We start from the raw sequence: 14,033 nt of genomic DNA on the forward strand, positions 1-14,033 counted from the left end.
TCACCACTGGTTTGGCTTTGCGAAATCTTTCCGGAGTTCCCCATTTGGCGTACCCTTAAGGTTCTGCAGCACTATCTCGGTCACGGCAGCCAGGATGTGGTCAGGGAACCCTGCTTTACGGAGTCTATTTACCTCACCCTTGAAGCCCGCCTGCATCATGTGAGAGCATGACTTGAGGAGTGCGGTTTGTATATAATTGGTTACAATAGCCCTCTAAATAGCTTTAGACTGAGCGAAAGCAAACGGTAAAAAATCCATCTTGGCCTTAGTCAGGTAGCGCCAGCAAACACTTCTCTCCCCTAGCTTAATATTAAGGTCAAGAAACTGGAGGCAGTCCTGTTCAGGAAGCTCATGTATGAAGGAGAGCCCCTTCCCATGTGGTGGAAACATTTGTGAAATTTTCATGGCAGTATCCTCCCAGTGGCCTGTGTCATGTCTCTTTAAAATCACTAACAAATCATTAACTTCTCTAAAAATCTTTACGACAGTTCCGTCGTCAGGTAGTGATGCCAAATGTTTGCAATTTATGCGAGAAAAATGTTACACAAAATTTGAAGTGACAATTGAAGCGATGCAAGTGCCCTGGCGTTCTGGGAACCACCGGTTGTCAAAAAGGATTATGGTGGACTTAATATAAAACTCTAAAAGAGACATAAAATTGTCAACGCTCACCCCTGCCTTTTGAAAAGCGATAGTGCCGCTTGCTTCTATACATTCTCAAACAGCAATAGAGAGTTCGCTAAGGTGCACAGACTAAAAAGATCTTCAATATGTATAGAAAGGCATAACCCATCTCCTTTTCTCTGTCCAACACGCCGGCTACATTGAAAGAATTCTTCGTGAAAAAAGGGTCAGAAACGAGCAAATTCTTCAGGTTCTTAAGCAAAAAGCGGCTGATGTGTTGCTGCCAACATCTTTCTCACTAAAAATGGCCCTAAACGATGCATCTGGTTTGTGGGTCTTAACCGCAAAGAAGATCGACAAGGTATTATCAAAAGGGTCCAAACAGATCTTGCCATGCTCTGCAGCTTTAGTGATCTGTATAGGAATTTTCCTTCCCATTTATCCTGGTGGAGGCAGGTTTGATTACCACAAAGTTCTTTGAAATTTCTTGAACAGCTTTCTGGTTGTAAAGGCCTGACGGAATAACAGCAAATTTGCCTCCTTTTTCCCCTTGCAGCAGGGAGAGACCGTTATCCCTGCAATATTTGATCACCTTGTCAGTCAAAGCTTTCCTTCCTGGAGCGGGTTTCTCCTGAAGTGTGGTCTATGCTAAACTATCTGCGCCGTCGAGAACGCACCTTTCTTCATTTTCTTTTCTACTTATCTTTCGACGCGGTAATTAAAAGCTAACAGCTCGTGTGCTGGTAGGGTAGAATCGAAGCTGCATTTCGGTCCTTTTACCAAGACGTCGTCCGAAATGTCTTTTGGCACGATCAGGTTGCCTAGATCCACCGGTCTGCTCTTGGGTCTGTTCCGTCCTAGGATGCTTCAAACCGGTGTGTAAGGTATTATTCAGTGCGCTCCTCCACAATGCCTCCTTAGTCTGGGCCGCTTGTGTTCTTAGGGCTAGCAGCTTCTTAACTAACCGTTCCATGTTTCACTTAAGCACACCAAGTTCAGTTTAATCAATCATGCCAGAATCGCACTTGCTTCCATATTTCCGCCCCTTAAACTTTGGTAACTCGCCTTGCGTGTCCTAAGGAACGTTTAACACATTCAAAAAGGGCACTCACTTCCGCAGGCACAACTCCTTTCTTGAGACCACATCGCGATGAACCATGCACTGAGGGTGGAAAAGGCTCACTATCTTCGAACGGTCGGGCTTAAGAGATGATACACGAAACAAAGAGACCACTGTACAAGAAACGCAGTGAAGAGATGAGCGTTGACATTTGGAGTTTTTTATTAGGTCCACCTTCATCCTGTTTGGCACCCGGTGGTTCTTACAACGCTAGGGGATTTTTCATTGCTTCACGTGTCGCGCAAAGCTTTATGTAACAATTTTCGCGCATCAAATGCCAACATTTGGCATCACTAACTGACGACGGAACATCATTTTTATACATGTTGATAATTCGGTATTGATTTTAAAGAGACATGACACAGGCCACTATAAGGAAACTGCCATGAAAATTTTACAAAAGTTCGCACTACATTGGGAGGGCCGCTCCTTCACACATGAGCTTCCTGAACAGGAGTGCCTCCTGTTTTTGGACCTTAATATTAAGCTAGGAGAGAAAAGTGTTTGCTGGCGCTACTTTACTTGGGCGAAGAAGGATTTTTTACCGTTTTATTTGGCTCCGTCAAAAACTCCTAGGAGGGCTATTGCCACCCCTTCAAAAGAGCCAGAACTCCTTACGTCGTCGTGCTCTCACATAATGCGGGCGGGCTTCCAGGGTAAGGTAAATAGACTGTGTAAAGCAGGGTTCCCTGGCCACGTGGCTGCCGTGACCGAGGCGGTGCTGCAGAACCTTAATGGTAAGATAAAGGGGCAAGGCCGGAAAGAAGATTTTGGCAAAGCCAAACCAGTGGTGACACTATATTATCACACGGTATCTTACAATCTAAAACGAGTTGGCAGCAAGTATGGAGTTCCCATGGTCATCTCCGCCCTCTCAAAGTTGCCAAAGTTGTGCCCCAAAGTTAGCAGCGGTGCTAAGGAAACATTTAGGTGTGGATAGAAACACTCAAAGCCCTACGTAAGATTTTGCACTGGTGTTGTCTACGAGATTCCCCTTACATGTGGAAAAATATGCGTCGGACAGGCTTGACTCTGCGTTGACGTTCGTGCCGGGGAACAAAAAGATCGTTAGGGAACTGTGATGTTCTCGAAGGCAAAAACGGAAGTCAGACTCCAGCCGTCCCGATGCATAAAAAACCCGTTTATTCAAACATACAATCATATATATATATATATATATATATATATATATATATATATATATATATATATATATATATATATATATATCATCATTTATTAACCCTTAAAGGTCCCGTCAGGGACATTACATAAGGGGGGGGGGGTGGTACAGGGGTGTTCAGCCGTCATACATGAATATAAATATATATGTTACGAACGTAGGTTGCGTTGGCTCCGCAGAATAAAGATTTAAGAGAAGTGGGCACTTCTACAAAGACACTTTTATTTATCAACGTTTCGACCGCGGTGCGGTCTTCTTCAGGACTGTAGTGGTCTCGCGTCAGATGGACGTTTTAAGTTTGTGAGCTCAAGAGGAAGGAGAAAGGAGTGTAACACGCAAATAGCAACAACAGTTCAAAAAATTGAAAAAAAAAATAAAAAATAAAGATGGGGGTGCGGGGAGCAGACAGGGACAATATTGGGGGAGGAAGCAAAAAAATAGAAATAAAAGAAAAAAAGGGGGAAAACTAGTATAGTAAGGAAGGGTGGGCTACAAAAGGAGATGGCGAAACGAGAGAAAGGGAGAGGTAGACGGTGCGGGGGACATGGGCAGCACGGCAACCACAGGCGTACGAAAGCAAAACGTGCAAACAAAACACAAACAAAATGCACAAACACAAAGGGCGCCGCTGCAGATGCGTGGCCGAAGAGGAGCCGCTGCGCAAATGACACTGGCAGTGACGAACAGGCCAAACCAGGCGCCTTTTGGGGTCTCACTAATTTCCGGTGAGCCGAGGGCTAGAACGTTAAGGAAGGAGTGGGCTACGTTAACGAGCACATGTCTAAGAACTTACTCACGGGGCCTGGGTTTCACTGAACAGTGCACCCCTCTCCGTGGGTGGGTGGTTGAACCGACCTCGCCGGGAATGCTTGTTTGTAGGGCAGGAGGGCTGGGCTAGCTGTGTACAAAGATTTCAAATTGTCGGAAAATGTAAGGAAAGAACGTCAAAAGCTTATCAATATTGCACGAGGCAGGATAGTGTAAGGAGGGGTATGATTGCCTGGGATATACACTAGGAGTTATAAAAGGTATATCTGAGTTGGCCACTTAACGAGAAATGTAGTATTATTTTGTTTTGAGGTCGTGAATAAAAGAAAGGGTACCAGACTTTTCGTTAAGACCTTCTTGAATAGTATTAAACTTGTGGATAAAATAGGATTCACGCTGTTCACGTTCTCGCCTGTTTTTGAAGCCCCCTTGAATAATCGTTACTTTTAGTTGGACAAATGGGTGTCCTTCTGCGTTTACATGCTTGGATAGGGGAAGGTTTGGGAGAGACTTGGCGTGTGCCCGGTGATTGTTAAATCGAATGCGGAATGCAGTGTTTGTCTGTCCTATGTATTGCTGGTTACACAAAGTGCATTCAAGAAGGTAAATAATGTTTGATGAGTCGCAGTCAAAGTTACCGTTGATTGAATGCTGGAACACTGACCTCGCACTAGTTGCGGAACACGTAGTCTGCATGTGCCTGCAAACTTTGCAGCGACCCTTACCACAGGGCTGGCATCCATATTTTGGGGTTTTGTGTTCCTTAGAGTGTACTAGGTGGTTCTCAATGTTTTTGGCGCGCCTGTAAATCACGCGGGGTGCGCATGTAAATATTTTCGATAGTCGTTGACTTTGGTGGAGAATGTTAAAGTGCTTATTAAGAATTCTGTTTATGTTCGGTGCGTTACTGTTAAATGTGGGGATAAGGTTTGTAGTGTAATCATTTCGGTTATCTATTTGGTGCCCCTGGAGTATTTGACTACGGTTAAGATTTGAAGCTCTGCTTATGGCGTCATCAATAAGGGAACGTGGATAGCGCTGTGTTAAGAGCACGTTGCGCATGTGTTCGGAGTTTTCATGAAAGTCTAGGTCGTTAGAGCAGATTCTTCGAAAACGATGGGCCTGCGAATAAGGGATGCTGGTTTTGCAGTGACGGGAATGGGCGCTTTGAAAATGTAGATATTTTTGTGAGTCCGTTGGTTTTCTATAAACGGTTGTACTAACTGACCCCTTGTCCACCAGAATGTCAACATCAAGAAAATTGATTTGACTGGCTGAGTAGGTGTGCGTAAACTTTATGTTTGGGTGCACGGAGTTGAAACTGTCAATGAAATGGATAAGTTGTTGTTCTGTGTTTGTCCATATTATAAAAATATCATCCAAATAGCGCTTTTAAAAGTACGGCTGAATTGGACAAGAAGAAAGAAATTTTGACTCTATATGATGCATGAAGATATTGGCATAATTTGGGGCCATTCTTGTCCCCATAGCGGTGCCACTTACTTGCAGATTATATTGAAGATCAAATTCGAAGCTATTATATTCTAACACAGTTTTGGCTAGTGTTCTTAACACGTTTGGGCTTGGAGATTCATGAGGTTTCTGCTGTTCATAAGATTCTAAAAGGGCTGCAATGCCGTCGGCATGGGGAATGTTTGTGTATAAAGATGTTACATCCATGGTCACAAGAAAGGCTCCTTCTGGTAATGTTATATTGTCTATCTGGCGGAGAAAGTGGTTTATATCTTTGATGTAGGATGGATGTGTGGCTGGAATGTGGCTAATTAGTGTGTCAATGTACTTTGATATTGGTTCTGTGAGAGTGCCGATTCCTGAAATTATTGGCCGTCCAGGAATACCGGCTTTATGTAATTTAGGGAGCATGTAGAAACGCCCAGGAGAAGGATGGGTAGCCGTGAGTGCCTTGCATAGTTTCGGGGAGATTTTATTGTGTTTTGTGAGGTCGAGTAGAATGTCAGATATAGCTTTTGAGTGCTCGTCGGTGGGGTCGCCATGCAGTTGTTTATAAAAATGGTTGTCAGAAAGCTGTCGGATGCCTTCTGCTATATAGTCATCCCTGTTCAAGATAACAATGCCTCCGCCCTTATCAGCTGGCTTTATGACGATGTCGGTACGGTTGCTGAGCGCCTCGAGAGCAGTACGTTCTCTTTTAGGAAGATTGTCTGGTCCTAACCTGCGGTTCCTAAAATTTTCAACAATGTCATTTTGAACTGCCTTAATATAGATGTCCAAGTGTTTTTCCCGCCCGATGTTGGGAGTCTAATTTTGGTTTGCTGGGTGGAAGTCCGTGTTTTGGTGGGGGTTTTCGGGCTTATAAAAGAAGTATTCTCTCAGGCGAAGTTTTCTGGCGAAGTCGTCAAGATCTTTCAGGAGTTGGAATTCATTGAATTTGCCTGTGCGGGGGCAAAAAGTCAGCCCTCTAGATAGGACGGCTCGCTCATATTCTGTGAGCGGTGTTAGAGATAGATTGGTGATGTTGTCTACACTGTGATGGCCCTGTTTTGAGAGTGTTTGCCCTTGGCTGGCCTTTGACTGAGCGATATCGGGATTGGGAGAATTTGATCCAACCGCACTTAGTACTTCTTTCATCCATTCGTCATGGGGAACTTTGTCCCGTGGAAATTTTCTAATTTTGATTATGCCAATTTCTAAAGTTTTTTTTGTTTTGAAACGTTCTAGTTCCTCGGCCTCCAGCGCGGAAACAAGAAGATTATTCCGAGCCCGACGCTGGTATGCAACCGAGGCGGAAGCCTGCCGTGGATTCTGCACCAGAACAGCAACCCCTCACCAGCAGCCCGTCATATAACTGTAGACTGATCCCCAGCACCCCTGTTTTATCATATGACCTCCGGAAGCGTTGTGGTTCCGCCCAGCGAGTGCGCCGGGACTGATACACAGGCCGCGTGAGTACTCCGCCTCCCTTGTTCTCATAACACCGGCAGCAATGTTTCAAATCTTCAGACATGACCTTTATGTTAAAACCTTAAAAACGTACCTTCGGGCTAATATCGTACCGAAAGGTCTACAAGTGAAGCTGACACCATCAATGAATAATCTATCAGAAGGAGACAAAAAGCAATGGAACGACATATTAAAATCAGCTTCCCTAGAGTTGCTCAAACTCACAATACGGCACTCTGAGAAAGCTTCGGTGATACTGGGAACAGAGGAGCGTCGGGCTCGGAATAATCTTCTTGTTTCCGCGCTGGAGGCCGAGGAACTAGAACGTTTCAAAACAAAAAAAAACTTCAGAAATTGGCATAATCAAAATTAGAAAATTTACACCGGACAAAGTTCCCCATGACGAATGGATGAAAGAAGTAATAAGTGCGGTTGGATCAAATTCTCCAAACCCTGATATCGCTCAGTCAAAGGTCAGCCAAGGGCAAACACTCTCAAAACAGGGCCATCACAGTGTAGACAACATCACCAATCTATCTCTAACACCGCTCACAGAGTATGAGCGAGCCGTCCTATCTAGAGGGCTGACTTTTTGCCCCCGCACAGGCAAATTCAATGAATTCCAACTCCTGAAAGATCTTGACGACTTCGCCAGAAAACTTCGCCTGAGAGAATACTTCTTTGATAAGCCCGAAAACCCCCACCAAAACACGGACTTCCACCCAGCAAACCAAAATTGGACTCCCAACATCGGGCGGGAAAAACACTTGGATATCTATATTAAGGCAGTTCAAAATGACATTGTTGAAAATTTTAAGAACCGCAGGTTAGGATCAGACAATCTTCCTAAAAGAGAACGTACTGCTCTCGAGGCGCTCAGCAACCGTACCGACATCGTCATAAAGCCAGCTGATAAGGGCGGAGGCATTGTTATCTTGAACAGGGATGACTATATAGCAGAAGGCATCCGGCAGCTTTCTGACAACCATTTTTATAAACAACTGCATGGCGACCCCACCGACGAGCACTCAAAAGCTATATCTGACATTCTCCTCGACCTCACAAAACACAATGAAATCTCCCCGAAACTATGCAAGGCACTCACGGCTACCCATCCTTCTCCTGGGCGTTTCTACATGCTCCCTAAATTACATAAAGCCGGTATTCCTGGACGGCCAATAATTTCAGGAATCGGCACTCTCACAGAACCAATGTCAAAGTACATTGACACACTAATTAGCCACATTCCAGCCACACATCCATCCTACATCAAAGATACAAACCACTTTCTCCGCCAGATAGACAATATAACATTACCAGAAGGAGCCTTTCTTGTGACCATGGATGTAACATCTTTATACACAAACATTCCCCATGCTGACGGCATTGCAGCCCTTTTAGAATCTTATGAACAGCAGAAACCTCATGAATCACCAAGCCCAAACGTGTTAGGAACGCTAGCCAAAACTGTGTTAAAATATAATAGCTTCGAATTTGATCTTCAATATTATCTGCAAGTAAGTGGCACCGCTATGGGGTCAAGAATGGCCCCAAATTATGCCAATATCTTCATGCATCATATAGAGTCAAACTTTCTTTCTTCTTGTCCAATTCAGCCGTACTTTTACAAGCGCTATTTGGATGATATTTTTATAATATGGACAAATACAGAACAACAACTTATCCATTTCATTGACAGTTTCAACTCCGTGCACCCAAACATAAAGTTTACGCACACCTACTCAGCCAGTCAAATCAATTTTCTTGATGTTGACATTCTGGTGGACAAGGGGTCAGTTAGTACAACCGTTTATAGAAAACCAACGGACTCACAAAAATATCAACATTTTCAAAGCGCCCATTCCCGTCACTGCAAAACCAGCATCCCTTATTCGCAGGCCCATCGTTTTCGAAGAATCTGCTCTAACGACCTAGACTTTCATGAAAACTCCGAACACATGCGCAACGTGCTCTTAACACAGCGCTATCCACGTTCCCTTATTGATGACGCCATAAGCAGAGCTTCAAATCTTAACCGTAGTCAAATACTCCAGGGGCACCAAATAGATAACCGAAATGATTACACTACAAACCTTATCCCCACATTTAACAGTAACGCACCGAACATAAACAGAATTCTTAATAAGCACTTTAACATTCTCCACCAAAGTCAACGACTATCGAAAATATTTACATGCGCACCCCGCGTGATTTACAGGCGCGCCAAAAACATTGAGAACCACCTAGTACACTCCAAGGAACACAAAACCCCAAAATATGGATGCCAGCCCTGTGGTAAGGGTCGCTGCAAAGTTTGCAGGCACATGCAGACTACGTGTTCCGCAACTAGTACGAGGTCAGGTTTCCAGCATTCAATCAACGGTAACTTTGACTGCGACTCAAACATTATTTACCTTATTGAGTGCACTTTGTGTAACCAGCAATACATAGGACAGACAAACACTGCATTCCGCATTCGATTTAACAATCACCGGGCACACGCCAAATCTCTCCCAAATCTTCCCCTATCCAAGCATGTAAACGCTGGACACCCATTTGACCAACTAAAAGTAACAATTATTCAAGGGGGCTTCAAAGACAGGCGAGAACGTGAACAGCGTGAATCCTATTTTATCCACAAGTTTAATACTATTCAAGAAGGTCTTAACGAAAAACCTGGCACCCTTTCTTTTATTCACGACCTCAAAACAAAATAATACTACATTTCTCGTTAATTGGCTAACTCAGATATACCTTTTATAACTCCTAGTGTATATCCCAGGCAATCATACCCCTCCTTACTTACACTATCCTGCCTCGTGCAGTATTGATAAGCTTTTGACGTTCTTTCCTTACATTTTCCGACAATTTGAAATCTTTGCACACAGCTAGCCCAGCCCTCCTCCCCTACAAACAAGCATTCCCGGCGAGGTCGGTTCAACGACCCACCCACGGAGAGGGGTGCACCGTTCAGTGAAACCCAGACCCCGTGAGTAAGTTCTTAGACATGTGCTCGTTAACGTAGCCCACTCCTTCCTTAACGTTCTAGCCCTCGGCTCAGCGGAAATTAGTGAGACCCCAAAAGGCGCCTGGTTTGGCCTGTTCGTCACTGCCAGTGTCATTTGCGCAGCGGCTCGTCTTCGGCCACGCATCTGCAGCGGCGCCCTTTGTGTTTGTGCATTTCGTTTGTGTGTTTTGTTTGCACGTTTTGCTTTCGTACGCCTGTGGTTGCCGTGCTGCCCATGTCCCCCGCACCGTCTTCCTCTCCCTTTCTCTCGTTTCGCCATCTCCTTTTGTAGCCCACTCTTCCTTACTATACTAGTTTTCCCCCTTTTTTTCTTTTATTTCTATTTTTTGCTTCCTCCCCCAATATTGTCCCTGTCTGCTCCCCGCACCCCCATCTTTATTTTTTTTCAATTTTTTGACCCGTTGTTGCTATTTGCGTGTTACACTCCTTTTTCCCTCCTCTTGAGCTCACAAACTTAAAACGTCCATCTGACGCGAGACCACTTCAGTCCTGAAGAAGACCGCACCGCGGTCGAAACGTTGATAAATAAAAGTGTCTTTGTAGAAGTGCTCAGTTCTCTTAAATCTATATATATATATATATATATATATATATATATATATATATATATATATATATATATATATATATATCGAAGAACAGAAGGCCCCCTGGGGAATAAAGATTTCAAATAGAAACTGAAGCTCACAACAACATACTTCCCCCCCCCCACTTGTTTTTAGAGATTAGTTGTTAGTAAGTATTAGTAAGCTAAATCCAAGGCATGCGCACAGTACTTATTTACACATATTTACAGACTATGTACACAGCGTCAGACAACGAACTAATTGGTCTGTAGTGTGGAAGCTAGGCCGGTGGCTGGCCCTCTCACTTTTAACGTCGTCCTGTCGATGATGGGACGGGCTCATAGGCTGCTGCTGCAGTATACCAGGAGACCGAGCCTGCGTCCTAGGGGACGGCGGCTGTAGCACAGCAGGCTGCAGCACATCAGGAGATCGAGGCTGCAGCGTGGCAGGCTAAGCACATCAGGAAACCGTGGCTGCGGCGTGGCACTAAACTGGCCTAGTCCACAGATGCCCCTCTCTGGAACCCTGTAAAGCTTTGAGGCATTCCACGTAAGGCCGTCTGCAAGTCGGTAAGAGGCTGGTCCCCTCCTCTCGATCACTTTTGTTGGGGAAGAAAGTGCGCAGCCCCTTTTTGTTCGTGTAGTGCTTGCTGCTCTGCTGTTGACGCCGGACCCTTCCACGGAGTCGCACCAACTCGTTGGATGGGTCTTCCACAAATGCTGGTGCGGAGAAACCCACGACATCCGGCCAGATTCGGGGCATTCTACCATGCAGCAGAACTGCTGGGGCGACCCCTGTGGTGGCCTGCGGAGTACATCGGTAAACCGCAAGGTATTCTGTGACTGTTTGTGCCGGAGTGGTTGTCTTTCTCGGAGTGCGACTTGGATGATGTTTTTCAATGTGCAATTGAACCGTTCTATTTGCCCATTCGCTTGGGGATAGTATACCGAAGTATGTGAAAGACGGATGCCTCTGTTTTGCTGGAAGGTGATGAATTCACGCGAAGTGAACTGACGTCCATTGTCACAAATGATCCCTTCTGGATATCCTCCACGGGCAAAAACACTTGTTAAAAAGTCTTTCGCGGTGCTCGTGGACACTTCGCTGCAAAAATGTATCTCCGGCCATTTAGAATGGTATTCAAGAAGCGTTACAGCAAATCTGCTGTTGTAAGCTGCATTCGCCAAAGGACCAACAATGTCTAGGCCAAGCTTCTGCCACTATCGCTCAGGCCGTTTAACAGGTTGCAACGGTGCTGGGGATGTTTTCGCGAACTTATCTGCCTCCAGGCAGATGTGGCAGTTTTTTATTGCCATTTCCACTCGCTTATCCATTCGTGGCAACCAGAACCGCTAACACAGTCATGCCTTCGTGCGCGTAATACCCGGATGTGTCTCGTGCGCGGTGCCGATGATCTCAGCCGTAAGGGAGGACGGGACAACGAGGCGCATTGCATGCAGCAGCAGGTTATCAACAACAGAAAGTTCTTCCCGAACAGGGTAGAATGGTTCCGCTTCTTCTGGTAAGGACTTTTTTGGCGGCCAGGAACTCGGCACGGATGACTTGACGGTTTCCAGGCAACCGTGGTCGAGAGCGGCCTGCCTGAACTTCTGCTTTGTCACGCAGGCTGGCTCAATGAACGACAAAATTTCTTCCTCCTTAGCAATATCTGCCTCCGAGGTGGGTGCTGGCAGCCGAGAAAGTGCATCTGCTACAGTATTTGTGGATCCCTTGTGGTAATCAACAGTGAAATTGTAGCAAAGCAGTCGTGCACTCCAGCGTGCGATTCAGAGTGGGCGTGTTCTATGTGCTTGTGACGACAGCAAGTCCACCTGTGCCTCGTAGTCTGCCCGAACTGTGAAATGGCGACCCCAAAGGTATGTGTGTCATCGTTCACATGCCTAAATACATGCAAGTGCTTCTCTTTCACCGACTTAATATTTACTCTTCGCAGACGGCAGTGTATGAGATGCGAAAGAAACTGTGTGGACCTTGTGGCCACTTTGTTGCTGCAGGACCGCTCCCAGCCCACAGTCGGACGCGTCGGTCGACACAATCACTGGAAGTGACGGATCGAACATCTGGAGGACTGTACTCGACGACAGCATTTCCTTAACCCTCCTGAAACTGCTGTCCGCGTCGGCTGACCAGATGAACGGCTCATTTTCGCAAAGATTCTCACAGGCTCGACCACTTATGCCAAGTGCGGAACAAACATGGAGTAGTATTCTACGAGACCCAGGAACGAACGGTGGGCGGCAACATCAGTTGGGACTGGCGTGTTAACTGTAGAGTCTTCTTTCTCTGGAAGTGGCGAGATACAACGTGCAGGGAACTTATGCCCTAGAATCACAAGTTCTGGAACGTTGTCAAAGACAACAATGTCTTGTCAACAACAACAATGTGGGACACCCATTCAGAAGCATCGATGCGCTCGATAATTTCAAGGCTCAATAACCTCTGAAGCTCATTAGATACTGGTGACCGCAGAGAATATGGCAGACGGCGAAGCTCGGAAGCTACAGGCTGCACGCCTTGCCGCGTCTTGATGCGATGCGTGAATCCCTTAGCAAGACCCAACTCGGGACTGAAAAGCGAACTGAACTCATGTGCTAAGGCTGGCGGAAGATCTTTGTTACGGGGATGCGCTCTTGACGGTGTGGAAATGGAACGGGATATTGGATCAATGACAGTCGGCAGCAGAGCAATGGACGTGTATAAGCATTTAGGAGCAGAACCCTGAATGCGAAGATTCAAGATTAAATGTCATCAAGACCCATCAGACTTGTTCCTTGGTGAACTACATAAAAACGTTGTGATGCTGTGCGGCCTTTAATCCGAAATTCTGCCTGGAAACAACCTACCACGGAAATCGGCCGTTGAGAGTAGTCAAACAGAGTCACGTGCGGAGCAGACAGGTACGGAACGCTCTGAAAGTATCTACTCAATTCTTGCTCCGACAGGATTGAAACAGATGACCCTGAATCGACAACGAATGTCAAAGTGACATTCGAGACTTGCATTTGAATATGAATTCCGCTACGCGTGGAACGTTGCACAGTCAAGACTTGCTCAACACGGCCAGATAATAACAGATCTTCATGAAATTGAACTTCACGAACTCGGCCTTGCATTTCAGTTCGCCCGCTCTTGCATACAGTTAGAAAGTTGCCCTTGTGACCCCAATACGAACAAGTCTTGCCATGCGCTGGGCACTGCGGTGCTGATTCGAAGTGGTCCCGCGAGCCGCACCAGAAACAGTGTGATGAACCAGAGAGGCTACTCTGTTCTCGGTTCCGCTGCGGCGCACGTCAGCCGCCACCGCTTCTCGTTAAATTCTACTGAAAGGGAGCTGCCGGCTGTGCATCTCTTTTTTACGAAGAATGCGAGGATTGTTTACGACGCTGTCGTAATGAAATTGCCTCGACCGAAGCAGAAAGCTCCATTATCTCTTCAGCCACCAGCTGAAACTGAAGTGCAATTCGAACTGAATCGTGGAACCCCGAGCCGTAACCGCTCACGTACGCGATTGGAAACTACGCTGTTACGTCTCGCCTACGACGCGCGGTATAGCCGGCGCGGATGCAACGGACGCCGCGGCTTCGTTCAAAGTGGCGGTCATTTTGGGCCCGTTCATCGCTGCCGCAACGCCTCCCGCCAAGCGCGTCCAGGCAGGTTTCAGTGCCACGTGTCGTCGTGTGTGTGTGTGTGTGTGTGTGTGTGTGTGTGTGTGTGTGTGTGTGTGTGTGTGTGTGTGTGTGTGTGTGTGTGTGTGTGTGTGTGTGTGTGTGTGTGTGTGTGTGTGTGTGTGTGTGTGTGTGT

General features: G+C 46.1%; 1 pseudogene; it reads right to left on the bottom strand.

Annotated features, from left to right (window-relative positions):
* The window catches only part of LOC144108727 (uncharacterized), a 53,875-nt pseudogene continuing 39,842 nt past the window's right edge, over positions 1 to 14,033 (bottom strand).

This window comes from Amblyomma americanum, chromosome 10, assembly GCF_052857255.1.
Source record: "Amblyomma americanum isolate KBUSLIRL-KWMA chromosome 10, ASM5285725v1, whole genome shotgun sequence".
Taxonomy (NCBI): Eukaryota; Metazoa; Arthropoda; class Arachnida; order Ixodida; family Ixodidae; genus Amblyomma; species Amblyomma americanum.